This window comes from Amblyomma americanum, chromosome 1, assembly GCF_052857255.1.
Source record: "Amblyomma americanum isolate KBUSLIRL-KWMA chromosome 1, ASM5285725v1, whole genome shotgun sequence".
In the NCBI taxonomy this organism is placed as follows: Eukaryota; Metazoa; Arthropoda; class Arachnida; order Ixodida; family Ixodidae; genus Amblyomma; species Amblyomma americanum.
In genome coordinates, this window is record NC_135497.1 from 49,445,934 (window position 1) to 49,458,039 (window position 12,106).

Consider the following 12,106-nt stretch of genomic DNA (forward strand, 5'->3'; position numbering starts at 1 on the left):
GGCATTGGTACTCCGAAAGGAGGCTGATTTGCCTGGTTAGATCTCCGGACACAGTCCGTGCAGTGTCGTAATTATTTATGAACGCTAGTCTTACTTTCCATTCCCCCTCTGGAGCATTTTAACACTCCCACATTCGATTCGAAAACGCGCAAGGCCTAACTTATGATGTGGATAATTTCACAGTCAGATATGAGTCACTGCACATGGCGCCTGATCCCTGCGGACCGCTGATCAATGAAGGGCTCACATAGCTACAATGCGATCCAAACATATATGGATTGACGCAATGCACCTGGCCATGAAAGTGTGATGAATGATGGTGAATGGCAGAGACACTTGGCTCAACCTTCTTGAAAACAAAAGCTCTGTTACTAAACGTGAAGAAGAGATTCCCTCACATACTTTCGTGCGATTTAGTCGCTTTTCCCGTCACCTCTCTCAACAAGAACGTGACTGGCCTCTGACCTGTCCAAGCCGTGCCATGAACTTGGGCACGCTGACGATGGTAGAGAGGTCGCCGATACCATCGCGTATCTGCTCCGCGGTGCGGCCCTGATTGTCGTGCGCGTAGAACCAGACGCCATGGCTGCGTAACTGGCTCGTCGAGCAACCCAGGAACATGAACCGGCGGCCACCAATCTTCAGGCCGGACGACAGCGGAGGCTTAATCACCTACAGAAAACAAGCCCAAGGTAAAAGAGAGGAACTAAATTGACGGTTTACATTGTCATTTCAAGGAGCCCATCCCATGCATAACTTTCCTCAGTGTTCCTATCAAATATCTTCATGCAGTTTTGTGCCCTCCTCTGCACTCCAGCTACATGAATCCATACAGCAGCGGAACGAAAAAGCGACGGTGAAATCAAATTAAAATAGGCAAATAGAAGCTCATCAATGTGAGACTGAAATGTAGCACTACTGCCAATATAGATTTGTCGCATGGCATTCTGATTCCCTGTGCCCTTCAGTGCGAAAGGAAGTAGCCGCAATCCTCGGGTATCAGCGGTGTCTGTGCGTGTGAAGCCTTTCAGTAGCAAGTGTATTACCGGCTCACTAGGTGAGTGGACACGCCAGTCGCACTGTGAATAGGCGGCGCTGTTCACCTACAATTTGAGGCAGTTACATGCCTTTCCTTCTCTCAAAACTGGTGGCATGTTTAGAATGCCAATTTTGAGTAAAGGGAGGAACATAACTGGATCCCCGAGTAAGAGGACACCTCAACAGCGCTCTGAGCTACGTGGCGGTGGTGTACATGTGAAAAAACAGTGCTTTCGCCCAGTCTTTTGTGCTTAGCAATGCTAAACCGCCAGCCATTTTTTTTCCTTGAGACTTCAGATACTGCATTTTTCCAAAAATTAAGCACGCTACGGCTACTTGTTCACAGGGCGATCATGAACCCCCCAACAGCGTACCGCGCTGAGAAAGTCGTCCTTGCAGGCACCCAGCGAAAAGGAGATGAGCTTGCAGTCGTCGTCCCGCACGACGATGCGCAGGGCGTAATCTGGGTCGCAGTGCTGAAGCAGGCGGCTCTTGCACACAAGTTGAGGGGGCATGTAGACGCGCCGAGTGGGCGTCAGGATCACCTTGTGCACCTTGACCATGTGGGATGGTAGCTCCTGGGCGATCACCGAGCCTGTGAAAACGTCGATGCGCTGCCGGTGCGCCCGATACCGGAAGTACAGGTGCTCCAGGGCACTGCGGAACTAGAACACCTGCGCGGTACCGCGCCACAAGGACACTGTTCTTGATATGCTGGATATATAGAAGCGTTGCACAAAGATCGGTAGGAAAAAGAGGCAATAGTGTTGATGTACATAAAGCATTGAAAGGAACTGTAGTCCGAGAAGAAATGAAAAAAAATTTAAAAACACGATTATGTTCAGGGTTCACCGGCACTTCTTATGTGTAAAGTGAATTTTTTTCCTCACTTTCCGCTTAAAATGACACCTTGAGATCAAGCTCCACAAAATTGCTAAGCTACACACCGTTCACTTATTTGTGTGCCCCTATCATCACACAGTTAGCATACTGCATTTCTGCATGCATTCTTTAACCGATCACATGTCTTAATACCGAGTTCCTTGTGTATCAAACTGAGCTCCTCGTTCAGTTCTGTAATATCGCGCACTTGTAGCCACCTTAAAGCAGCGCAGTCTACACCATGTCATGCAGCTCTGCACGAACATCAGAGGTCTCCCAGGCGCCCGCGTGGTGTTACGCTTAGACCTTTTGAATAAGCGCTCCCTGAACGTCCGTATGCACCGTACGCTAGCACAGTGAAAGAGATAGAACGACCTATCCCCTCATTTGTTCGCAACAGTTCAAAGAGCAGCTATATTAATATCAGCGTGCACACATTCCTATGCTATTTATCCGACGATCAGGCACACAATAAAAAATTTCCGACAACGGTGGCTCCCATGCATGAAAGCAAGCGTTATCCACATTTTTTTGCGATATGCTGGGAAGACACAGGAAACCAGACTTTGAATTTTCTAACGACAATTCTCGTGAGCAAGCTTGGTCACGGCATGCAAAGTGCCGACAATAATGCAGACACAACATCTTTGGAAGGCTCAAGTGAAACTTTGCTAAGAAAGCAGCATGCCACTTTTCGATGCAGTCTCTGGTAGTCCCCACTTCCGCTACCATTGCCCTATATAGCCTGCAAGCCGCCGTGAAGGAATGAGGCCGAATGCTGATGCCAACAATGCACTACACTTGTAACAACTTCATCGGGAAAGAAGCAGGTGCCTCTCAGGTGTTCATCTTGCGGAAACTCGAGGAGGAGTTCAGGAGAACAACCTGCCGGGCTATTTGTTTATTCATGTGGTTTACTGGGAAGCGCAAAAAACAGACGAGGGACGGAATAGGGGACACAAGCGCTCGTGAACGTGTTTCTGTGTCGCCTAATCCGTCCCTAGTTCGTTTTTTGTGCTTCCCAGTAAACCGCATGGTGGAGGAGGTCCATCGCTTCTGGTCGGTCGCGCGTTCCCAAGAAAGAGGATATTGCAAACTTGAATATAATTTCTTTCAATTTAATTTTATATTTCGTTACACTGGCTTCCTAACGTTGCCACTGGCCTAATTTTACCGTCACTATAAAAAAACAGGTTCCACTACTGCACACGAGCGCGTATAGTGTTGTCATGGGCACGAACTGAACATGCTCTGCTACATAAAACACATCTGAAGTTACACTCTTCAATTTAAAAAAAAAGCTAACAGAGGTTTAGCGCTTGTTTAACCTAGTGATACGAGCGAAAGCAATTGTTAAGCAAGGGTACATATGGTTTGGCCCTGGAGTCGGTCTGGTGCGCGTTATCCATGGCAAGACAGAGACCAAGCGCCTGCGAAGCAACTGTGTTTGCAACCTTTTGCTAGACACGTGGCAGAGCAGCGAAGAGGCCCGGAGCGAGCGCAGCTGTGGCGAATCCACAGCGAGTTACGTATTATGACGTTCCTTGCTACGCCTTCGTTGCGCCGGTTCAAGGTGAAACGCGCAGTAAACTTGACCTTGCGAGTTGTGGGAAGAGTCGAGCTTTCGCTCTAAGAAAACCACTGTTCTGCTGCTGCCTTCAGTACAGAATTCTGCAATAAAAGCTTATTTAACATAGTTCAGAAAACAAATCTTACTGAACGCCAGGCCAGGTGCGAGGCGAGCGGGCTGCGGACGTCAAGAGGGCCCTTAAGCTTTTGTTGTTAAAGCCAGCCTGAAAAACCGGGCTCTCACCTTTCCCTGGCTAAGCGAGAAATAGATCTCGAAGAGGGCTTCTTCCAGGGCACGGGGACACTCCTCGGCGCGCGCAGACAACTCGAGGAGCGTTTCCCGGCAGCTCTGAGCGTCCATCGCCAGCTCATCGGTGACCTGCAAAGGCGGTAATCCAGGTGTTGCTCGTCCGCGTTCGACAGTGCAGTTTTCAAGCGCCGTTCGAGTCGTGCGCCCGCTTAATTCTACTTCGCTTCGGGAAGCTCCCTATTGAAACCCAAAATGACACCGTAGGTCCACAAAAATGCGCGCATGGAATAGTGACGCAGTTTTATATTTACGCCAGGTCATGGCACAGCGCGATATGCCAAAACCGCCAACGCAGCAAATCCCCGAACGAAGGCCATCTTCATCCGTCAATAGCGTAGATCCGACCCATCGGAGTAACCCTTACTTTGGAAGCAATATGCATTCACTCGTGATAATCCTTATTGATTCTGCATTTAAAATGGTATAGTGTGGTATGGGGGGAACGTCCCGAAGCGACTTAGCCTATCAGGGACGTTGAAGTAGGCGACTCCAGAGTAATTCCGACCACCTGGGGATCTTTAACGACCAACAACAGCGCACACCGCACGGGCGCTTTTGCGTTTCGCCCCCACTAAAGCGTGGCAGCCGCGACCGGAATTGGAACCCGGGTCCTCCGGGTCAGTAGCCGAGCACCGTAACCACTGAGCACATGAGGCAGCTACGTTTAGAACGTACTTGACATTAATCTTGGAGGTCCTGTACATGGAAATTATGTGATGTACTTGATCCAATTCCAACGGATATAGAGACACGCAAAGGGTGTCTTGTACTGTCTGTTTTGTATGTCTTTTAACTTATTCTACAGAAAACGAGAAGTTTGAAAGTGACAAGAACAAGAAATGTTCAAGAGGATCGAAGGTTTCACGCCGACGTCCTGGAACATTTCTAATTCGTCAGCTTTTGACCTTTGTTCTTGGGGTTGAGCTTACAAGAAATCCACGCAATGAGTTAAATCCCTACCTGAAAGCTCTCGGACCAGACGCTGAGCAAGGCGTACACGACGCCGAAGTCCTGCACGCTGGGCCTGGCCACTGCCTTGAACTCGCGCGCATGCAGCTCGCGCACCGGCGCGTAAAAAACCTGCGCGTTTTTGCGCGTGCGCAGGATCAGGTTGCAGAGAGGTGCCCAGTGGCGTGGTCCACTGAGCGTCAGGCGCATCATGCGACTTCTGCCCAAAACGTCGGAACCGCACTTGAAGGGTCCTTCACCGAACTCGACGGCCCGGTCCCACGGGGTGGTGTCGGACAGGTCGAACTGCGACAGGAAAGGTGGTGGGTGAGCAAGCTGTAGTGCGGCTTATTTTGAGGCTGACACGAATCAAATTATTATTATTTCATGGATCAAGGAACAAACTCAGGTTACTGATGTTCTTGTTGAAATCAAGAAATCAAGAATAGCATTGCAGTCTATTGGCAGAGCACGTAATGCGAATGCACGATGACGGATGGTCACTTAAGGTAACAGAGTGGATTCTAAGAGAAGGCAAGTGTAGCAGTGCGAGGCAGAGACTAATATGGGCGTATGAAATTAGGGAGTTTGCAGAGATAAGGTGATCGCAGCTGCAAAGGACAGGGTTAATTTGGGATAAGAGCAAAATCCTCTGTCCTATGCTGTCACAGTTACACTACTGCTGCTGCTGATGATGATGACTGACCTAAGTTCAGCGCCCATCATCTACACTAATGGCTGTATTAAGAAGGAGCTTCTAGAGCCACCACTGTCATAACTTTATGTTTGTGTAGCAAAAAACAGTGAGGTCACGACTGTACTGCCACACTATCACTATGCCCTGTGAATGGGATAAGGATATATGGGCTCTTGCCCCGTCAAATTAAACTATTGGCATACCGGCGTAGTCGTTTTGGAATTTTTGTGTGGATTCCCATTCCCCGATGTCCGTTACTGCCTCTCGAGAAAGAAGGGGAGCGGGACACGGTTGAAAAAAAAAATTCAGATACCAGTAACTGGAAAACAAAGGCTAGGCGGTTAGAGTGAAAGTACACAAGGAGCAGAGGACGCAGAAGCGAAAGGATGTATGTCCACTCTTGGTAGTGGTCGTGAAGCTTTACACCGCGCTCTTTTAAGCAGCAGAAGTCCGGTGACGCCTAAAATACGTTTTACGCCCATTAACATCCCCTTCACCACAGCAGTCAGTGGTCCAGTTTTCTATACAGCTTTCCTTGCAGTCCTGCAATTTTGCGTGTTGCCCCACAGCTGCCCTTCTACGCAGTGATGTAGAACTCTACGACTAAAGGAAACTGTAGCGGAAGGGGAAACCGTAAGAGTACAGGAGTGTGTTTGTCGGCAGGTTTTTTCTTTTAGTCCATTGAAAGCAATTAACGATATAGCGCTGCTCACCTGTGGCAGGTAGTCGCCCTCGCGGTTGCACTGGCTGGTGGCGCTGTTGCCAGCGCACACCTTGTAAAGCAGCGGCGGGTGCAACAGCTGCAGGTAGACAATAGTGGATGTCGGCGACGTCTTGCGCAGAATGATGCGGCAGATGGTCGAGTACCGCACCAGCAGCCGGAACAGCGTGGAGCTACGCTTGCGGACATCCACGAAGTACAGGTACAACCCATTGTAACAGTGCTCAAAGTGCGCATTGCACTGCGTCACCTGGTGGAAGAGAAGGCATTCAGAAGAAGGGCCTAAACCGAATTATTCCGCTCCGACTGCGAAACTGCCGTACTTTTTAAGTACGCCTATCCATGTTGGTACAGTTTTGCACTTGCCAATTCATGCAGCGTATCTAATACGTTCCAGGCCCTTGAAGAGCTTTATGTACTGTAAGCACAGTATATCAAACCCCTTCAGAGTCCTCTTTTAAGACTGAGGATACATTTCCTCATCATTTGCGATGTCATGCAACCTAGCCGCGTCACCCCAAATCGCTGCACCGTAAGAAAAATTGGACGACGAATTGCAGGTCATTGATACAGGAAGGTGTACATAAAATTGGTTGTTTGAAATCATCCACGCAGTGTAAAGCACTCTCCCTTCACCTCTCACTAGTGTTTCTAAATCTTTCTGGATCCGCTCTCCATAGAATTCAATCCCCACAACAATTTAGGCTGCGCGCCAAGCAAGCAAACTAGACATGTAAGGAACCAGATGAATGGATAAGGGGCCCATGTGCCAAAGTGCGTGACCACCAGGCCCGAAGCTCTGCTTTGCCATCACGTACCCAAAACCTGTCCAGGAAAAAAGGGTTAGATTTAATGTGCCTATGAGCTGCCACTGCCTTCCAGAAAAATGATGCATTGACAAGTCCTGACTACCCTTCTCATATCCCTCTTGCGACTGGGGCTCTCAGCATCATCGAAACTATTTGCCCAGCAGAAAAACACGCTGCTTTTAGAATACGACACTTTATGTCCTCACAGACTGCAATGCAGTTTATTCCCATGACCTTACACCATGCAACCACCACTGCCATAACTCAAACTTCTGGACGGACGCCGTCAGAAAACACCCTACAGGAACATCATCTCACCTTAAAGCCTTCAGATGAGGTCAGCTCACTGTTGGGACAAGACGTCTTCGCAGATGAGCTTGTTCCATCTGAAGGGGAGCTAGACTTGACCGCTCTTCCCTTCTTTCCCCGCTTCACAGACATTGATTTGCCGGAGAGGGAGGACGAAGACTTGGCAGACGAGAGTGGCGATGGAGGAGGCGGCATGGTGTAGGTGCTGTCAAAGTGCGCCACAAAAGTGTTGTACCCGAGGAAGCAGCCGAGGGCGAACGCGTTTACGGGTACGTCCTTGTGCTCCGTGGCTATCTGGGTGCTGTACGGGTCGCAGAACTCCTCGAGCTCCTCGGATGCGAGCCACCATTCTGGCGGGCCGGACTTGCCCGCAGCCGCGCCGTTATTAGAGGCGTTCTGGCATTGGTCGCACCTGCGGAAGTGAATGTAAAATTGACGCGCGGAACCAAGAGCTGGTACAATCTTAAGAAGCCATATGTTCGAACACAAATGGCGGTACTCTCACCACCCTAGCCACCTCAATATGGCGGCTATGAGCCCGCAGAAGCCGATAGTTCATTAATTGCACCAGGCAAGAAATTTTGAATTGAAATGTCTGCATAAACACGCCCCCCCTGATTTCTGAGACTGAATAGACAGAGAGGCCGATAATAATTTCCGCAGTAAGTTGTTTATGAAGCTCTACAACCTCTTCCTCTCGATCACCATATTCTGAGCAGTGCTTCACAATTCATCTGCATTGCTCAAAAGGCACTGCAGTCACCTTAGTTCCAGTGCGCACAAATCTGCAAACCTCCGAATTTTGAACCCATGTCAGCGCATATGAGGAGTTTCTCAACTTACGCGACAGTAGAGGCCTAACAATATGATTGTTGAGGCCGACCGAAGACTGGCTAAGGGGAAAGCCAGAAGTACTTGTCGCGCACTCACCACTTAAGTACGATATGCATGAACGAGTCCTTGGGTGACCGCTGCAGTTGCAGCGTCACGTTTGCCGTCCAAGTGGGGCTCTCGTAGACTGCGACCTCGCCACAGTCTCCGGCCACCACTTGGCCCACGGCGCACTGCAGACCGAGAAGCCGCCGAAGCTGAGACGCTGTCGGCGTGCCCCAGCCGGAGTCCAGACAATGGACGCGCAGCGCCATCTCCCGGCAGTTGTCCTCCCGGTCGCGAGCGCAAAACGCGGTCGTCGGTGCCATCGGCCCCGGAAGAAACGGCTTTGCAGGAGGCTCCATAGTGGCAGGTGACTATTGTGCCATTTCAAACTCGCCGACTGGCTTCTGAGTTGAGTTCAACTATGTCTTCTGCTTGAGCGGTCACACCAGAAGACGGACGGGTGGGCCTGGAGCTGCTCGCTGTCTTGGCCTTTGGTGCGAGCTGCGAAGAGGCTTTGCATAAGTAATTAGGGCTGAATACAGCAGCTGCATTATGGGCATGAGTGACAGCATCCCTGATGTTGGGCACCACGACTTCATTCTTGCATAAAAACTGTGATTGCATTTAACACACACCCGCCGCTGTGGCTCAGTGGTTAGCGCACTCGGCTACTGATCCGGAGTTCCTGGGTTCGAACCCGACCGCGGCGGCTGCGTTTTTGTGGAGGCAAAACGCCAAGGCGCCCGTCTGCTGTGCGATGTCAGTGCACGTTAAAAATAATAATAATAATTGGTTTTTGGGGGAAAGGAAATGGCGTAGTATCTGTCTCATATATCGTTGGACACCTGAACCGCGCCGTAAGGGAAGGGATAAAGGAGGGAGTGAAAGAAGAAAGGAAGAAGAGGTGCCGTAGTGGAGGGCTCAGAAATATTTTCGACCACCTGGGGATCTTTAACGGGCACTGCCGCCGCTGCGTTTTTATGGAGGAAAAACGCTAACGCGCCCGTGTGCTGTGCGATGTCAGTGCACGTTAAAGATCCCCAGGTGGCGGCGGCTGCGTTTTTATGGAGGAAAAACGCTAACGCGCCCATGTGCTGTGCGATGTCAGTGCACGTTCAAGATCCCCAGGTGGTCGAAATTATTCCGGAGCCCTCCACTACGGCACCTCTTTCCTGTTTTCTTCTTTCACTCCCTCCCTTATCCCATCCCTTACGGCGCGGTTCAGGTGTCGAACGATATATGAGACATACTGCGCCATTTCCTTTCCTCAAAGACCGATTATTATATTGTTAACACACCGAAAGCACATACTGACACATTAAGCACCGCATCCTTCTAGTCTCTTTCGGAATCGCAGAGGGGTCTAGCCAATTGACGAACAACGAACATCTCGCAAAACGCCCTATATGACTTCTGCAAAAACCAGAGGGTATCGGGATTCTTGCACCAGAAAGTTGGGCAATCGGCGCGTCGGATGAGGGTTCTTTTCTTCCAAGTAGTCTCCATCGATCAGGGAGGTGACCTACCAAGGTCTAAGGCCTACGTAGACTGCGAAACGGCATCGGAGCGTAGTGCTTCGGATGAACGACTGCCACGTGGGGCACTGCTATGTCTAGGTGGCCTAAGCAAGGCACCGTAGCGGAACGCTTCCGAAGGATGACAAACACGCGAGGCAGCATGTTTAGGTGGTATAGGTCGATTACAGGCCGGCACCTTAGCGGAGTGCTTTCGATGAAAGATTACCGTACAGGGCAACATCATGCCTAGGTCGATTACGGGCCTGCACCGCAGCGAAGTGCTTCGGGTGAATAACGAACACATGGGCACCTCGGCATCGCATCAGTATGCTTAGAATGAATTAAAAACACGAGCAGCCCCACTCGCCAATGGTTGCCCAGGGCCGACAACGGCGCCACACCGCCGCGGAAAGCTTCGGATGAATGAAAAGCTTGTAGGCCAGAAATACGTCAAGGGGCAATAGGTCTATTATGGGCCAGCACCGTCCTTCCGATGAAGGACGAGCGCGTTGAGAATCGCAAGGACTTAGTTGATTACGGCTCTTCATCGCAATGGAGTGGTTCGGAACAACAGCTACGTAGCGCATAGTCAGTGAGCGCCGAAATCATAGCTTGAGACCATTTTCCCACTTTCGTCTGCATTGGCATGAGCCCGAGCAACGAACCGGAGATCTTGTCATCGAGCAGGGCGCCGCTAAATTCTAACAAGCCTTGCGGTTCGACTACCTCTCCTGCCTGGCGCTGCTTCCATTGCTACAGTTTCAAAAGGGCAAGGATTCATGAAGGCTCAGATTAGCATTTGTTCACACTCTTTGCAGCACAAAAAATTTGGCCGAGGATTTGCTTAGCTAATCCAGGATATACAAAGCTGTTCATTAGCGTTGCCACTGACATCGAAGTCTACGTTGATTTTGAGGAAAGGAAAGGCGCATAGCTGGCTCTATGGGTGAGTGGACACCTCATTCGCGCTTTGAGGTACGCGGCGGTGGTTAGAGAGATGTGGACTGCAATAATTAGCGCTGACAACGTTGTGGCAGACACGCGGCACTGCAGCAATAGGCCGCAGCGTTCATTGGCTGAACAACCTCCCGCGATCAACCAATAACTGCCACCTGGCAGGGTGGGCCATGCCAACGTACATTCCAATAAATAAAATTGTAGAGCTATGCTTACGGGTTTCAGCGGAAGCCGACTGCCCCTCCCCCACCCCCGGCATACGAATTCTTTCAACACTCTCTTTCTTCCGATAGATATGGCCGCGTGGTCGACCAACGGCGCCGGCATATCGGTCGAAGTAGTTCAGTAGTTCCGTCTTCGCCACCGCTAACGGTGTGTTCTTGTTCAGCTCGATATCACGATGCTTTCGACTTTCCCGTCGGAATGTAAATATTCACTTCTGCCGGCATGGCGAATATCCGAGCACCCCACAGCACACACCTTTCGCAATATCCGACGTGGACTACCACACACCTCGTTAACGCGGCATTCGAATGCGGGCACGTGCGCACGGCTGCGTATTTTGAGGAAAGTGCACAGTAATTTTCTCGTATTGCTGTGCAGGACTTAGCAGCAGCCCTAGCTGGAATTGCGAGGAGGACAAGGAGGAAAGGAAAGACGCAGTATGGAGCCGCATGGGCGTGCGTAGGCAGGAATGTGAAATTGAATGAAGAAAGATAAAAAGACATGCCACGGCTTGCCGAGCTTGCTGGCGGAGCCCTCCGCTACGCCACCTTTTTCTCAGTTACTTGTTTCACTCACTCCTTTATCGATGCCTGACTGACACATGTTCTGAGCACTGCAAGCATAGGTTGTTCTCCATATATACGTTTTGCCAATGTCAGTATTACAAGTGGCAATTTATACTGCACGTTAAAGTACCCCGCGAGGTCTGAATTATCAGGAGCCCTCTGCTAAGGCACCTCTCTCTCTTCTTTCACTCTCTACTTTCTCCCTTTCCCCATTGCAGGGTTGAGGTGTTCACCGATATGTCAGAGATTTAACCTACCTTTCCTTCCCCCCCGCAATTTTTCTTTCTTTCCATCCCGCGTCCTAGAACTCAGCAGCGGCACACTGTAACCACTATGAAAATGAAAATTGCTTTTGGGGAAAGGAAATGGCGCAGTATACGTCTCACATACCGGTGGACACCTGAACTGCGCCCTAAGGGAAGAGATAAAGGAGAGAGTGAAAGAAGAAAGGAAGAAAGAGGTGCAGTAGTGGAAGGCTGCGGTATAATTTCGACACCTGGGGATCTTAAACGTGCACTGACATCGCAAAGCTCACGGGCGCCTAAGCGTTTCGATGGAGGCGAAACGCTAAGGCGATGTCAGTGCACTATCCCTGCCCCGGATTAGGGGCGTAAGGTTTAATAGTTTTCTTCATAACCAATAAGCCACAGCAGCAGATGGGTTTTGATATCACGTGCGCAGC

At 50.2% G+C, this 12,106-nt stretch overlaps 1 pseudogene; it reads right to left on the reverse strand.

The window, feature by feature from the left end:
- The window catches only part of LOC144136399 (uncharacterized), a 31,539-nt pseudogene extending 23,057 nt beyond the window's left edge, over positions 1–8,482 (reverse strand).
- Positions 8,483–12,106: the final 3,624 nt, after the last annotated feature.